Here is a 17,541-nt window from a genome sequence, read left to right as displayed (position 1 = left end):
AGTTCAGATCATTTCCCCACCATCAGGATTAGGTCCACCTAGCTTGTTGCTGGAGAGAGTTACAGGGTCATTCACTGGAAAATACTGCTAGGCTTAGAGATGGGCCAGGTATTATACTGCTACTGGTATGGCAAAAGTGACTCATGGAGAGGTCAATTTGTAAATAAGTAGCCGTTGCTATTGCTACTGATGACCATACATTATACTGATTTCTCTAGGTAGGAAATAGGCTCAAAACTTTCATTAACATCACCCACTTCCTAAGGAGCATCTTAAACAGCTTCTATCTTTCTGCCAGTTCAATGGACATGAGGTACCGAACACCAAGGCAATGAGGAACAGGCTGTGGCCTGGCCATCAAAATGCAGATGTATGCCTAATACTGAATTTTTCCTTAGCAAAATAAACAAAAACAAACAAACAAAAACACCCCCACAGAAAACCAAACATGTTAAGTCTGATTGAATTCGACAAGAAATAGACTTGTTCCTTCTATGGAATTTAGACCTTTGCCCCCAACTCGGGCATTTTCCTGAAGATCAGGTGAGTTTGAGTGATGTGTACTTGACACAAGTTACCTGAGCTAGACCCTATCTGGTTGCCAGCCTAGCTTAGTTTTCCTGCTTCTCTGGGAATACTCCACAAAGGGCTGAATTTTCCAGGTACGGATGACACCTGGCCAGGAGAGACTTCCAGATTCTTTTCCCCCAGGTATCTGAAATCTAGTTTGGAGAAACAGTGAGTCTTGGAGTAAGTGGAGTTAAAGTGCATTAATGGCAGCATTCCGGTGAGATCCTCATGAAAACCCTCAAAAGCTTTCTAGTAACTTTCCTACTCCTTTTATTTTAATATTATTATTATTTTTGCTTAAATTAGCTATATTTTGTTCTGTTGTTTGAAACTAAAGTAACTATTCCAACACATTCCTCTTGGGGTTCAAGGACATGCAAGTTACCCACAGACTCTCACAATTACACAGTGTTATTTTATACCCACTAAAGAATCCAGGAAGAGCTCATTGTCAAGTGCTCCTTCTAATAACATCCTCCAGAATACGTGGCTGGTTGAACGCTTCCCATCTTCTAACTAGGACAGGGACACCCAGATGAAGTCAAACAACAGCTAACTTATCTTTTTAAACACTGGAAAACGTAAGACATGACTGAAGTGGTATCTACGCTACTTATGACTCTAGTCATAATTATGCTTCTTATTTCTCAAGCACTTTGTATATATTCAGTCCTTCTAAGAGAGTTCTTAGAAGATGCCTCAAGATACCCAGGTGTTTCTAAATAAGTCATAGGTCATCTTTCTATAATGAGAAACAAATGAGAAAAGGAATCAAAGGATACTTATAATTCCTGCCAGCTTTGCCTTGACTATCCATCCACTCCATCAAATAGCATTTTGATATAAAAGACTGCAAGAAACAATCTTATTCTGCCACACCAAGGGTTCATTCAATTAGCGGTAATTAAGATTATAGCAATGGTTTAATTACTTGTTCTTTTATCCCTTACCCCTGGGTGTAACGCCTAATTGAAGTATATCCCATAAGAGAAAAGAGGAGGGGAAAAATTGATGAAGTTTTTCAATGGCTGCTTAAATCAGAGAATCTTATAAAAAACCTTAATCAGGGGGCTTCCCTGGTGGCGCAGTGGTTGAGAGTCCGCCTGCCGATGCAGGGGACACGGGTTCGTGCTCCGGTCCGGGAAGATACCACATGCCGCGGAGCGGCTGGGCCCGTGAGCCATGGCCGCTGAGCCTTCGCGTCCGGAGCCCGTGCTCTGCAACGGCAGAGGCCACAATAGTGAGAGGCCCGCGTACCGCAAAAAAAAAAAAAAAAACCTTAATCACAGTTAATAAGTAATCCAATTGATTCAGATGTGGCTTGATCCAGAAGTGTGATCTAGAACTGTGAATAAGACTCTGGTTGTTTACATATAGTTTTCTCAGCTCTATCCTCCATATTTTTTGCTTTTGCCTCACCCTTATTTCTTTCATAATAACATTAATGGCTACAGCAATTACAGAATTTGCTTCCTTACCATGCAGTCCACAGCGAAAGAAAGGACCTCTTCCTTAGCTCCTGATGAAGAGAGGATGGACTCCTTTCCCATGATTCCCCAGCAAAAGTCCTTTCACGTTTCATTGGCCAGAATGAGGTCCTAAACCAATGACCATGACCAGGGGAAATCAGATGCTCTGATTGGCCTAACCTACCCAGATCACAAGACCATTACCAGTGGAGGAAATTAAGCACACACCCTAAAGGACATTGGTGTAAACTTGTTAAAAGACGAGGGATATCAGCGCTGGAGACAACCGATTCCTCTACACATACTGAAGTATATGCTCTGAGAGGCCAAAGCTGCAGCTAATAAGCTAGAGTAATAGGAGTAGCACTTTCTAGGAAGGGCAGTAGTGAGCAGGCTAAAACACCAGTAATTTATCCAACCTGCTGGTGAGATGCCAACTGGTAGTGAGTAAACCACCAGGCTCAGGCTGAGCCAGGGAGGAAGGTCGATGACTCTGCCTCAGACTGGGCAGGTAAAGAGCACATGGGTCTCCATAGAATAAGGATTGACAAACTATGGCCCACAGGCGAAAAATGGCCCCCAGCCTATTTCCATATGACCCACAAGTTAAGAATGTTTTTTAATTTTTTTAATGACTAAAACATTTTTAAAAGAACGATATTTCATGAAATAAAAATTATATAAAATTCAAATACAGTCATCCCTTGTATCCACGGGGGAATTAGTTCCAGGAAACGCCCCCCCCCCCCCAAGATCCCAAAATCCACAGATGCTCAAGTTCCTTGTATAAAATGCAGGGTATCACTGTGCCTAAATAAACTTTGACCAAAACACAGTCACACTCATTTATCTATGGATTGTCCAGGGTTGCTTTTGAAATATTTACTGCCTGGTGCTTTATAGAAAAAGTTTGCCAACCCCGATATAGAAGCATTGGTGCTTAAAGTATGATTCAGGACTAGCAGCATCATTACCACCTGGAAACTTGTTCGAAATGCTAAGCCTTGGGCTTACCCAGGCTTTCTGAATTAGAAACAATGAGAATAGAGCCCAGCAATCTGTGTTTTTAAACAAGCCAGATAGGTGACTCTGATTCAGGCTGAAGTTTGAGAACCACTGGTATAGAAGGATGTTAAGATGAAAATGATCTGAATGACGGAATCCCAACGAGAAGGGCACTGTGGCTTGTTTTCTGAAATAAGAGCACAAGGCACGGAACTTAATAATAATAAAAATAACAGTACTAATAATGGTAATGATTATGGCAAACTTGAGTGCGTCAGACATTTTGCTTTACATTCATGATCTTATTAAAACCTCACAAAAAGTCTGTGAAGTAGTTGCTATTATTATCCCCATTTTGTAGCTAAATATATGAAGGCTTCAGGAGATTAAGAGATGAGTTACAGTGTTAGTAAGTGGTGGCTCTAGTCTGAGACTTAGATGGTTTGACACCAGGGTTAGACATTTTCATGTGATATGACTCTGAATTCTGTGAGCTAGATAAATGGAAGTGTTACTGAAAAAGTAAAGTGACACATGAACACCATCAGTTTTGGAATCAGTGTATACATTTATACAAAGTAGAGGCACTTATAACTCCATTCTCTTCTTGCCAGGGAACTAGCTTCAGCTAAACCAGACATGTAGCCTTTTCTTGAGTAAATCTAGAGGAAACCACCATTTGTGACCACCAGTTAAAATCTATTTCTCTGTCTTCCTACATTTCACATAAATTTAAAAAGTAAGATTTTCCCTCCCTTTCATTTTCAGATGCCTGGGAATCTTTGACTTTGACTTTACTATATAGATTGTAATGACTTATGATTTTGTTGTTTTTCACATAATTGTCAGGATAGTTCATTTTGGTCTACTTTTACATGACATTACAAGTTTTATTTTCTTTTTCTGGTCGGTAAGGCTGAGTAATAAGGGGAGAATACATGCGATGCGGAAGGTGGGGAAGAGATGAGGAGTAAACTAACACCAGGAAAAGTAGAAGTAGAAAAACAAAACAAAAAAAGATTCTTGGTGCTGCAGGATGTCAAATCTAGGCAAAAGACACCTCATACCAGGGATCTGACCTTTTTATGTTAGAAAAACAAAGCCATGTTGAGATGTGAGAGACACTTGAAAGGGACAATTTGAATTTTGAACAATGTTTTCCATATGGTGCACATGTCATCCATAATCTTTACAGGTTTCCAGTTCACTCCTCAATGAAATTCACATTTCCGGTTTCAGTCCATCAAGACTAGAAATTATAGCTCGGCATACCTTTAAAAGGCTTTGAAAAAATATGAAAAAGTTACAAAAATTAGTTTTTATTATATTTTATAGAGAGATTGAATAAGTACCAGCAATGATTTCTGAAGAAAGAAAATTGTCGGATTAATCTATACGACTATAATAAAGCTCTTGACCTAGGAGACCAAGGGCAAGTTAGAGAACATTTTGCTTTGTGTTGCAAAGTTTCTGATTCTGTTCATTAAATGCACTGAACCAACAACTGTATGTGGAGAATATTACACAATTCTGGCTGACGGCATGCAGATTGATCATCAATCATGGATTAGCCTAGAACATTAGAAAAAAATACAGCCTTACTATATAGCAAGTTCTTGCAGAGATGGAGAATGAACTAGATTAATAATTTTTACATTTCCTTGGGTCATAAATCTTTTAAGAAAGCTGACCCAAGGATCCTCTTCCCAAAAGTATGCACATACCTATAAACTATTATGCTTATATATTCAGGAGGTTATGAGCTCCAGGTTAGCAATTTCCAAACTATATGGGTTTTGGGGGTTTTTTCTGCTTAAAAAATTCTAGCATGATGTGATTTCATTTTTAAAATCATCTGAGTTAATATCAATCAGGAAGAGCTGATGGCTTATCTCATAGCTCACAGAACTCTGGGGAGTCAGGATATGGATGACCTTGGTGGAAAACCATTGAAAACCACTTCCCTATAGACCTAACAGATAATTTTCAGGATATTTTGCACTTTCAATTAATTGTAACTTTTAGTTTCTTAAACAAAGGACGGTTGATTAGAAGTAATTAATTAATTGAGCTTGGTTTTCATGTGCTAATGTAATACTGGATTTCTGATTGCACCTGCAGGAGATGCATTTTATAACTTTTATCGGTCATATCTGCAGTCCACAGAGACTTGTAGCCCTTTAGAGTTATCAAACTTAAATCCCTTTTATTCTGTGTCATAGGGGAAACTTGCCTCATCAAAATACTTCACCTTAGTTGAAGGGAAAAGACAATAAACAAAGTGACAATGATATTCAGGGGGATTTGGTTTATTTAGGGTTGAATAGCATCCTGACACTTACTTGGTGTTAACTGCCTGGTACTAGAACTACTTTGGTTTCTGAAGGAGTGTTTTTTTAAAATTTTGTTACTGCTTAGTCTTTGTTTTCTAAACGATGAGCTTTCCTTAGAAATATTCTGAAAGGAAAAAAAAGGTAGTGGAAAAGTGTAGACCCCATTAGGGAAATAAATGGTGTAATTATATATGGCACTGAAATAAATGAAGGCTTTCCTTCTTCCAATCCTGCTTCCTCCTAATGACTCTGATAACTGAAGTGTTGGGTTTTATTAAATAGAGCAGAATTGAACTCTCGGGAGATGAAAGTGGCTATTGAGATTCAGACCTGCTGAAATAGGAGTCTCCTCCCTTTTGTAGCTGGCAGACAGGCCCGTAATGAGCACATTTTGTAGCTGGAGAGAAAGCAAAAGAAGATGAAAGTAAAATCTTTTGAAGACTAGGAAAAAAAGGGAAAATTCAACTAATACAGTGAAACCCCTTAAATTGTTTTCTAAGAGACAGAAAAAAATACTATTTAAAGGTCACATTGGCTGTTGGAATTTGTTTGGCTTTGAGAAGATAAATATTGTGTATGGGAATATAAGAATATCTGCTAGAAACCACTTTTATACAGTGAACAAAGGAATCATCCCTAATATGTGATTAACTGATGTTCCCTGTTAACCACAAATGCTGGCTTTCCAAATACTTCAAGTGAAGGGGCTCCTTATTAATTGGCTCAAGCATCCCTTAGGACTTCTAAGAGGTTAAGGCCAGGATGATTCAAGGTTCTTTCTTTCTTGAAAAAATATGCATACAGATGTTCAAAACATGGTGACTGCAATAGCATTGTCATCTATCTTAAATTACGGAATTATCGTTAGTATTCAAAAACTTTTCAGCAACACGCCAGGTTAGCTCACTGTCGATTAAATAATGATTTTATTTTTCCTTGTACCTTCAAAAAAAAAGTCTAATTGTAATACAATTTGCTTTTAAACCCAAATAGAGTCTGTGACTTTAAATGCAAATTACCAAATGGTTCCTGAAGCAAGTGGAAAGAAGGATTGCATCCATCATGCTGTAATTTAAAATGAATTTTAACCCCTTAGGCTGACAACGAACACAAACCCAGACTGCCACAAACAGAAGCCAGGGGGTCTGTTGAAATAAGAGCTGCCATTTCCAATAAAAACAGAGTGCTGCAATAATGCCACCACGAACAGGACTTGATGTTGAAATCACAGATCTGATCTAGATGAGATTGGCAGTGAAAAACTAGGGAAGATATGAATGAGATTTTCCATTGGGCAGTGGTAATTCGAGGAGCCTTTCACACACTGCCGAGGCAGCCATTGTTTCATAAACCCTACTTCCCACATACACACTCCTATCCATTGATTATCTTATGTTTGGAATGATTGATGCCCCTTTGACTCCGAGGAACCACCCTGGGATCTGACAGGAAATGGTGGATTGTTTATTTTTTAATTATAAAACCAGTTGAGCTCCAGAATCCATGTAAACAAAATTGGATCTTACCTTAGAAGCCACCCTGTAAGCTGGGGCTCTAAATCATGTTCTGCTTATTATAATGCGTTTATTTAGAACTTTTTACATTTTTACTGACTCTACAATTCTTTAAATGAATCATTCCCTGTATCCTCTTAGTTATGGCTAATAGCTCAATTCTTCAACACTGTTAATGGTGCAGGCTGGTTCATAGCCGTTACTTGTTCAGGGGGCTGTGTGTCTGTGCTGTCCCAGCCATCACCAGTCCTGCTCTCTCTGAAATGTGGCTGGGTGCCCAGGAAATGAACTAGCTACTGCCTGGTAGAGAGGAGAATCAAAGACTGGCACTTGGCAGGGACCCCTGCTCTTGCAGCTGCTGAGTGCTAAATTATTACTGATGTGCTTCTCCAGCCGTGCACGGCAGGGCTGGCCTAATGCAGCACGGAGCCCCCCTCCTCTGGCCCTTAACACAGGACTTGGGTTTCAGAGCTGGAATCAAGGGGGCACGCTGAGCTGGCTTCTGCCAGAGGTAGTGAGCGTATCCGTCCCTCACAGATGCTGAGATGCGCAGGACACGTTTCCTGCTCTTCGTGTGCATCAGAACATGTCTAGACTCCCTCGTGTGATTGCTTCAGAAGCTTGGTGGGGTTTGCATAGGTATATGAGCTGATCAAATTGAACTTCTGAGGCAGAGTGACACCATTCAGACAGAGCTTTCCTAACTCTGAGGTCTCAGTGAGAGACACAGTGAAAGGGTAGAAGCATCTTTTCTTCCTTCTGCTTCAAGAAAAGAATCAGGATCGGGGCTTCCCTGGTGGCGCAGTGGTTGAGAATCTGCCTGCTAATGCAGGGGACACGGGTTCGAGCCCTGGTCTGGGAGGATCCCACATGCTGCGGAGCGACTAGGCCCGTGAGCCACAACTACTGAGCCTGCGCGTCTGGAGCCTGTGCTCCACAAGAGAGGCCGTGATAGTGAGAGGCCCGCGCACCGCGATGAAGAGTGGCCCCCGCTTGCCACAACTAGAGAAAGCCCTCACACAGAAACGAAGACCCAACACAGCAAAAATAAATAAATTAATTAATAAACTCCTACCCCCAACATCTTCTTGAAAAAAAAAAAAAAAGTAATAGTCTCCCCAGCTGTAAACCAGGGACAATAGCACCTACCTCATAAAGTCACTGCACTCAATAAAAAAAAAAAAAAATCAGCCTTCTACCGGCGTTTGAAAAAGTACACCTTCATTAAAAAAAAAAAAAAAGAATCAGGATCAATCAACCTGAACTTTGTGAGCAGGTTTTTATTAACCTGACATTAGGTGTTCTGTAGTCTCCCAGAACACTGGTTAGGTCTATCTGCTGATATTTGTAAAAGAGGCAGGGATCGTTCCTAGGAAAAACCCAAGGTCACAGAGCCCCAGTCCAGGACCCCCTGCATGACTGTATGATTGCAAATAACTTGGGCTTTCTGTGCCTGTTTTCTCACCTGTGTGTGTTAGGTACACAGACTGCTAGTCTTGGTTACTGGGTTCCTGCCTACAATTTCAAGATGAATCTCCTGCAGTGCCAGTGTAGATGCCATTGTATGAATAGTCAGGTTATAAATTGTAACATAAATTATGTTTTTATGCTGTCCCCTTCTCACGTCTTATGCTCAGTTCTACCCATCAGAGTAAGACAAATTCTTCACTGAACCTCTTTTCCCAAGGCTCTTCCACAAAAAGACAGGGCCTTCTCTCCTTTTGGATAATTTTCTTCTAAGAGCCCCTCAGAGCAGAGGGTGACCATATTTACTGGCAACTGATTTATCTTGCTTACAGTGATAAACTTTAATTAAATTTAGAAATTTTATGATCAGATCTACCTATGTTGCTATGTAAAACTGAAACATTCTGTGTGGCTCTCATTTCTTTCTTCTCAAGAGAATGCACTCAAGGAAGAATAATTTGAAAGCCAAAATTTTGTTCAAAATGAAAAAGCACACACATTTGCCTTCCATACCAGCTGAAACCTGTTCTTCGCTCATCTTTCAAGAAGAAATTTACATTTAGCAAACTAAGCTGGCTCTTGTTAATTGTTTGCCCTGGTTGTCTGATAGCTGCTACAGTCCAAACAATTGATATGTCACTATTTTATTTTTCGACAGGTTGCTTTGCTGTAATATGGATACTACTGCCTTAGAACACTTTCATGCTTTTAAAAATGTTGCAAGTGGAATATGAAAGAAGCTACATCTCCACTTCAGAGGTAAACCCATAAAAGCACTGGTATAAGTGCTCTACAGAGTGGCACATATTTCATTATACATTTAAATTTTCTCACTGACAAGTCCTTCAAGAAGTGGGTCTCCAGCGTCCCTTTTTACATGTAATCTTCAAGCTAATAAGCGTGAAAAGTCAAGAAAGCTTCTTATCTCTGTAGGTGGTTTTTCATGGCAGCAAAAATCATCTCAGAGAAATTGCTTTAGTGTAGCACAATTCCAGCTATTTGGGGTGTATTTTTAGATTTATAGAAAAATTGTAAAGATAGTACAGAGAGCTTCCATTCACCTCGAACCCAGTTTCCCCAAATATTAATATCTTATATTAGTATGGTACACTTGTCATAATTAATAGACCAATGGTGATACATTGTTATGAAGTGAAGTCCATGCTTTATTCAGATTTCCTTAGTTCTTTCCTAATGTCCTTTTTCTGTGCCAGTCTACCACATTACATTTCGACTTCATGTCTCTTTAGGCTCCTGTTGGCTGTGACAGTTTCTCAGGCTTTTCTTGTTTCTAAAAATATTCACAATTCAGAGGAGCACTAGTCAGGCATTTTGTAGAATGGCTCTCAACTGGGATTTCTTTGATTTTTTTTTTTTTTCATCATTAGACTGAGGTTATGAGTTTGGGGGAGGAAGAGCACAGATGTAAAGTGCCCTTCTCATCACACACTATGCATATGACTTATGACTGTGATGTTAACCTTGACCACTTGGTTCAGGCGGTGTTTGTCAGATTTCTACACTCTAAAGCTTCTCTTTTTTACCTTTTCCATACAGTACACTTGGGCAGGAAGTTAGTTACTATGCGTAGTCCAAACTAAAATAGTAGGGAATTATGCTCCACCTCCCTGAGGGCAGAATAGCTTCATAAATTATTTGGAATTATTTTTGCATGAAAGATTTGTCTCTTTACCCAATTTATCATTATTATTATTTTTTATTTTATTTTATTTTATTTTTTTTGCGGTACGCGGGCCTCTCACTGTTGGCGGCTTCTCCCGTTGCGGAGCACAGGCTCCAGACACGCAGGCTCAGCGGCCATGGCTCACGGGCCCAGCCGCTCCGCGGCATGTGGGATCTTCCCGGACCGGGGCACGAATCCGCATGCCCTGCATCGGCAGGCGGACTCTCAACCACTGTGCCACCAGAGAAGCCCCTATTATTATTTTTTAACCAACCCTATTTTCTTATAGCTGTCTGGACTCATGAATATTTATTTTATACTTTGGGTTATTATCCAATACAACTTTATTTACTTGGCTGCTCAAATCATTTCTGCTTTGGCTGGGCTATTGGGAGAGCTTTCAGTTGGTGTCTGTATTTCTTTGACATCTCCCACATCATTGTGGTCTTTTTAGATTCTTTTTGTTTTGTTGTTTTGTTTTGTTTTGTTTTTGAGAACTTCCTTACTTTCTGGCACTATGTTCCAGGATCATTTTATATATTTCCTGTCCTAGTCCTAGAATCAGATGTTCCTCTGAGAAGCCCTGGTTTCTTTTATTGGAGAATGGTAAAACACAAAACAAAAACAACAAGATCTGATTGCTAGGTACTTATCATTTTATAAAGCATTGTTAGTAATTTATAATCAGTTTCCCCTGAAAAAAGTGAGCAACTATCCTGAACGTTTTCCAAGTTACACATTTACACATGGTAAAATTTGAAGAGCATCTTTAGCCTGGCATTCCTGTCAATGGCAATCCAGGTGTAGGATAGAAAATGTACCCAAGCCAAGCAAATAACACTTTTCATAATCTTTTTGTGTGTGTGATGTGAGTCAGATATGAAAGACAGCAAGTGATTTGAATTTAATGTTATTTATGTTACATTACATTATATTACACCCCCAAAAAAATCACCTCAGTAAAATAGAAAGGAAAATGTGTTGGTCCCTTGCCCTACCTGCCCATCCCAGTACCACACAATCATTAAGAACTTTTTTCTAAGAACTTACAAAAAGATTTTTTTCTTAAGGTAACGTTGGACTAGGCCAAGTGAATATTTTACTAAAACATTCCACTGGAGCCGGTCTTGGAGGAAAGAAGGGAGGCATTTCTTCCAACTATGGAAGCACTAATGCAAACCAGTTCTGCTGTTTGTTTGATTCCTTTGCTTCTAATTCAAAAGGGCAGTGACCTCATTCTAGCCCGGCCCTATGTTGGGTTGGTAATTCTACACTCTTCGTTTTGGCCACCCCAGCATTTTCCACAGCCAGCTGCCCTTCCCACCCCCATCCTTCTATCTGTACCCGGGCAGTGTCTTTAGTCTTCACATGCATCTTGCTCCCACTTACACTTAACCCTTCAGATATTCCCATTAACTCTTCAGTTTTAGGTCATTTTGGTCTGAGGAGAAGTAAATCACACATCCCTGTTGTAATCCTGAGACCATGATTTAAGCTTATACTATTTCAGATTCTTATTGAACTTTTGAAACAAAACCTAAAAAATGATGAATTGCTCAACGACATGTGCTATATTAAAGCTGTATTTGGGAGTTCTATAATCTAGCAAAGATTTTAAAAAAACTGTAGCCTGTGTTCTCATTTTTTTCTCTCTCCCGAGACAATATATTTGAATTAATATGTATCTCCTCTCATTTTCTCTCTTTCTCATCATAGTGTCATTTAATCCAAGATTTCACCCAAACCAAGGATCTTTTTACAAAATCCCTGAAAGTTGACTGTTTACCATCTACTCAAACATTTCCACTGTCTGGAATTCATTTCTTTGTGAAGCTTGCTGTTTCATTTTTGGACAGGTCAATTTATGGAAAGCTGTCTTTCATACTGAACTGAAATTTATCTTATCGTCTGCACCCATCCTTCCTAGAATCCAATGAGATACTATATGCAGAAACTTTTTAAAACAGCAAAGCCCTGAATAAATATAAAGAATATTAATATCAATTCTACCATGTAGAGTTTGAAATTTTGACAAGCATAATGTCTTATCCAAGCCATTGGAATAGGTGAATATGACAATAGGGCAAAGGATACTCTGCACAGGTTTCTGAAAAACTCCCTCCAGTTTCACATTAATCCATTACTCAGTGTTCTTTAAACAGCTCTATTTAAGCAATAAAAAACAAGGGCCAAGCTAAGCTGAGAGCTAGGAAATAGAAACAAAGCCCAAACAAGAAAGAAACCAGAACCCAAGACTAAAGCCGATCAGAGGCCAGAAGAGGTAGGAAGAGATTGGTGTGGCTGAATCATCTCTGCTGGTTAGAATACTTCTGTCTTTGAGATCAGTGGAGGCAGTGGTTTCATTTCTGCTTCTCTCCTCGTGGTCAAAGACAGCCTCAGAGTACTTGAGAAATTGTTCCAATTCGAGCGCACCAAATAAGCAGCAGTAGCAGTTTGGAAAAGAGTCCCAGCTGAAGGCCTCAGATGATTCCCAAATTTACTCTCAAAATGTCATTTTGAAAGCAGTCCTTAAGGCTTGGATGGGTGTGCTCCACTTCCAAGCTGAGCTATGTATGAACTACCCTGCCAGCAATCCTGGATTTGGGGGTCAAGGGAGGGCAAGGACAGAGCAGGACTGGACCCCACGTCTAGGGGGTGTCCACTAGACAGATTTGACAAGTACTCCCATATCCAAACTTCCACAGAAGGTCAGAAATCACTGGAAGCTGTGTGGTATTCCAAAGGCTGTAAATAGAGCACCTTGATCCAAGTAACACAGAACACTTGGATACACACTAGATGGCCTATGGGGGAATTTCAGGCTCATAAAACATCCCAGGCAGTTCTCATAGAGGGTGAGAAATTGGTTCAATATATAACATAAATGATTAAATATGAGTAACTTCTAGATCCTTTGGAATTGAAATTAGCACTATATATCACTTGAGACATAAATTCAGAGTTCATGGTAAGGTCTAGGATATGGCACATGACCTTATACCATGATAATTAGACCCTTATACCCAGGGACCTTATATGCTTTTACAAAGACAGAATCTCAATACTTTCTTAATCTCATCATGATCTTTCCATAAATGTTAGCTTTGATAGCAATCTTAACTTTAGGATAAGAGGCCTAAACTAGCTGGAAAATTTCTAAGATATTTATTGTACATACTACTGTTCAATGTAATGAATATAAATCTATAAAATGCTCTTGGCTCAACTAAAAGATCACGCTGATAAATTTTCTCTAAAGAATATTAAAAATAAATGGTAAAAACCCTGCTTGGAATGTTTAGTCAATAAGAAGAGTTATATCTTATACTGTACCCTCCTCTCCAAACTGGAATATAATACAACAAGCCAAATTCTAAGTGGAAGTATATTAGCCATTCTTACCATTATTTTTTTCAACCTTATGTAGGTATAATTGACAAACTAAAATTGTATGTATTTAAGGGGTACGATGTGCTGTTTTGATAAATGTATACATTGTGAAATGTTTACCACACTCAAGCTAATTAACATACCTATCACCTCACATTGTTATCTTTTTTTTTTGGTGAGAAAGATTAAGATCTATTCTCTTAGCTGATTTTAAGCGTACAATACAGTATTGTTAACAATAGTTAACAATAGTTACCATGCTGTACATTCAATCTCCAGAATGTACTCATTCTGCATAACTGAAGCTTTGTACCTTCTGACCAACATTTCTGCATTTCTCCCACCCCCATCCTCTGGTAACTACCATTCTATCCTCTGCTTCTAAGAGTTTGACTTTATAAAATTCCACATATAAGTGAGATCATGCAGTATTTATTTTTCGGTGTCTGGCTTATTTCACTTAGCATAATGTCCTCCAGTTTTAACCATATTATTGCAAACAATAAGGATTTTCTTCTTTTTAAGACTACATGATATTTCTAGTTTGTTGAAGATTTTTATCCTGAAAGGGTGTTGAATCCTATCATCTTGTCAGATGATTTTCTGCATCTATTGAGCTAATTATATGATCTTTTAAATTAGGCATTATTGAATGCTAACTGAATGATAACATTTAGTAAACAGAAAAACGGACTCAGTGTACAATTTAGAATAAAAACTGAGATCCACCTTTCATGAGAAAATTTCACCACAGTACTGAAGTGACAGTCTGTGTATCATGTTCCAAGTCCATTTTAACTATCTCTATTTTGTTTTTTAAACAATAGAATATAGAGTGCTTAGTGATAGTCTTAGCTGAGTTGAAGCACAGTCCTAGAATCAACTTGATCTCTGCCCGTTACTGCTGCTCAAGCACTCTTCATTGCAGTATGGATTTGGTCCAAGAAAATGAACTTCCTCTTTTCTCATAATACAGAGCATAATAGACATCCACGGTTTAACTAGCTACTTAAAAATACTTTCCATGGAAGATGATGTAAAGAAAAACCTTTCATCATATCCACCTACTTGTAGCCTCACTTTTCTTTTTCTTTCAAATTAAACTCTCAAGGAGCTTGTCCTGAGCACCAAAAACTCCTGAAGTACTTTCATTGACTCCCGAAGACAGAATTGGAGGGCAGACCTTAAAGGTGACCTTAAAGGTCACATAGTTCAGCCACCCCCACAAACACTCTCACTTCCGAGCTTCTTCTGGGTTATGTCACCTCCCTTAGTTCCCAATGGAATGAGACGTTTAAATTACAACAGCTCATTCAGAAACAGAGCAGCTGCTGATTTGACTTGGCCTCAGTATTTGTGTTTGAGAGAGGGTCTTGGTTGTCTGTTTCACTCCAGAAAATTATTATAGATGGTGCAGTTGGGTGACATGACACAAGGTTTGAAAAATAAGCAACCCTCTTATTGACACATGACCTAGAACTAAGACAGAGGCTTTAGTTCTTGTGATGAAATATTTGGCTCTGTGGAAATGTTTTTCTCAGCATGGGAAGCCAATTTATATTTTCATATTAGGACTGATTTTCAACTGTGTCAGCCTTGTGGTATCTCAATAAATGGGACCACTCAAAAGTTGCTTTCTGCTCTGCAAGAATAAGCTACAAAAGCTTTTTGAAATAAGAGACTTTAAGAGCCATTCTCTCTCCTTTCTGTTCTCTTCCTCGCTGCTGGCTTGCTGACCTGAGGCTTTTTACCTGGTGGTCTGATGAGTCATGGCATTTAAAAAAAAAAAAAAAAAAAAAGAGAAGATAAGGAGGATATTTGGGTGGTTAGATGTAGAGGTAATTAAAAACCTGCTGGGTGGGCTTTTTCCTGTAAGGCCTGGATGCTGATTTGGAAGATAGTAGTGGATTCTCTTTGTGGTGCCTACAAATATTCTAGAAAATGGAGTAGGAAGGGAATGTGAAGCCAGACCCATCAGAACAGACTGTCCACAAATTCTTAGTCTCCATGGATTTTATACTCTTTGAAAGATCTCCAAGAAAGTTACATTTAAAAAAAAATTTTCAGCTATAAAATTGACTTGGAAGAACAATCTGGACCAAGCAAGCTTGATCATGGAGGGAAGTGTGTCTGGTGGTGGGCTGTAATACAACTCCTTATCCTGTCTCTTAAACCAGTTCCTTCTGTGTTCTCTCTCTTTGTTGATACTGTTCACAGCCACCAATAGCCAGCTAGATGAAAGACTTTGGAATGCTCTTTGATTCCCCTTCCTCAACCATTCACACATGGTAAGTTACTTCTCAAATATTTCTTGTCACTTCCTTTTGCCATGGCTACCATACAAGTTGAGGGCCTCATTTCATCACCATGGGGTCCTGCAGCACTCTTTGAACTCTCTCCATTCTCTCTATCCTATCCTATGTCCCCAGAATGATCTTTTCTACAATTCAAGTCTAAACACACCCCTGCTTAAAAACCTTCAATGGCTCATTGCATAAGAATCAAATTCAGATTTTTAATGAAGCACGAAATGGGGTTTTACAAGCTAACCTGATCTACATTTGGGAGGCATATAGCTTAAGAGTGTGGGTTCTGGAGTGTGGGTAAGCTTGACTGTTTCCTTTACCATTTGTGTGATTTTCAGGAATTACTGAACCACTCTGAACTTCAGTCACTTCGTGTGTAAAATAGGGAAAGTAACAGGATTTACCTTATGAAATTGTTGTGAGGATTAAATTAGATAACACAAAAATTCTTGACATGACAGATAGCTACTGCTCAATGCTTGAAAAATTTTATTACTGTTGTTGTTTTTACTTTTCTAGCTCTAGTATTTGTTTTTTCCCAAACATTTTCTAGCCGTATTCAACTTTTGTCTGTCTCTGGAGGATATCCTGTGATTTCCCACCATTTTTCAGGTCCTGCCCAGGAGGAAGAGGCAGACTTGATAGAGAAGTGATTTAAGGATCTATGGATCATTGGAAGGTGCTAGACTTGGGGTTGAATAGAGGTGGTGTTGTCCAAGAATTTTCCACAATTATGCTGAGATATGAACCATTGCTAGGGTCAAAGTGTAAGACAGATTGGCTCCTTTATCGAGCCAACGGGGTAGAGGTCAAGGTACAGAATAGTAGCAGATGGGTCATACAAAGCTGGCGAAAAGTGGAGTTTCAAGAAGAAAAGTTTAGTAAAATTGAGCATGCAATGGGAAATTCTACATTGTGGGACACATCACATTCTGCCAGAAAGGGGCAGGTTCTTAAAAGTGCCACACCAGGTTGGGCAACTCTCTTCTTCACCTGGATTGGCCTTCTTTGCTCATTCCTTTTCATCTTTCAATGACCCTTCTCTATTAACCTTCCCTAACTCCCCCAGTGTTACATATCCACTCCTGGAAGCTCTCTAACTCGTTGCTTCTATTAGAGCACACACCATGGTACATGTAGTCATCTTTGGCTTATTATATGTCTTCCTTGTTAGGTACTGACTCCCTCAATCATTGTCAGATACATGGTAGGAATCAAGTGAGTACTTGGTAAATGGCAGTACACAAAGCAAATTTCTTCTTAAGATGTGTTTTTGACCTGGCTGAATTTTATTTCTGCTCTTCTAATTTTTCTCAGGTACAGGATACTTTGAAAGGTAGAAAAACTTATAAGACCTTTTATTGACAACCTAAAAAAAACCCAAAACTGTGTAAGGATACCAACACTTGAGTCCAAGGACAACGGAAAATAGAAATCTGACTGGAATAAATGGATCACATACAGAAGACATGCTACTATATGAGTAGAGTAGAAACAAATTAGGTTGATCCATAGGACAGCAAATAAGGGTTCTTGGGAAAAATATAGGAAATGAAGAGCTAGTGGTTATGGCTGACCTGAATGCAAAATGCTTCATTAATTTCTGCTGGCAAATTCTTTCCCCAGCAATCTGGCTCTCTGGGTCTGCTGTTTACCAACTGTGTGATCTTCCGAGTCTCAAATTTCTCATATGTTAAATGGAGTGAGAGTGCCTGTTCTGCCTACTTTATTGGTTTTAATTTTCAAAAAAGAGGGAATATGTGATAGTGTAGGTTTGGCCTGGTGATAGCATTTCCATGAATA

The sequence above is a fragment of the Grampus griseus genome (assembly GCF_964374135.1).
Source record: "Grampus griseus genome assembly, chromosome: 3".
Lineage (NCBI taxonomy): Eukaryota > Metazoa > Chordata > Mammalia > Artiodactyla > Delphinidae > Grampus > Grampus griseus.
The sequence above is the reverse complement of the archived record's forward strand: the minus strand, read 5'-3'. Positions refer to the sequence as shown.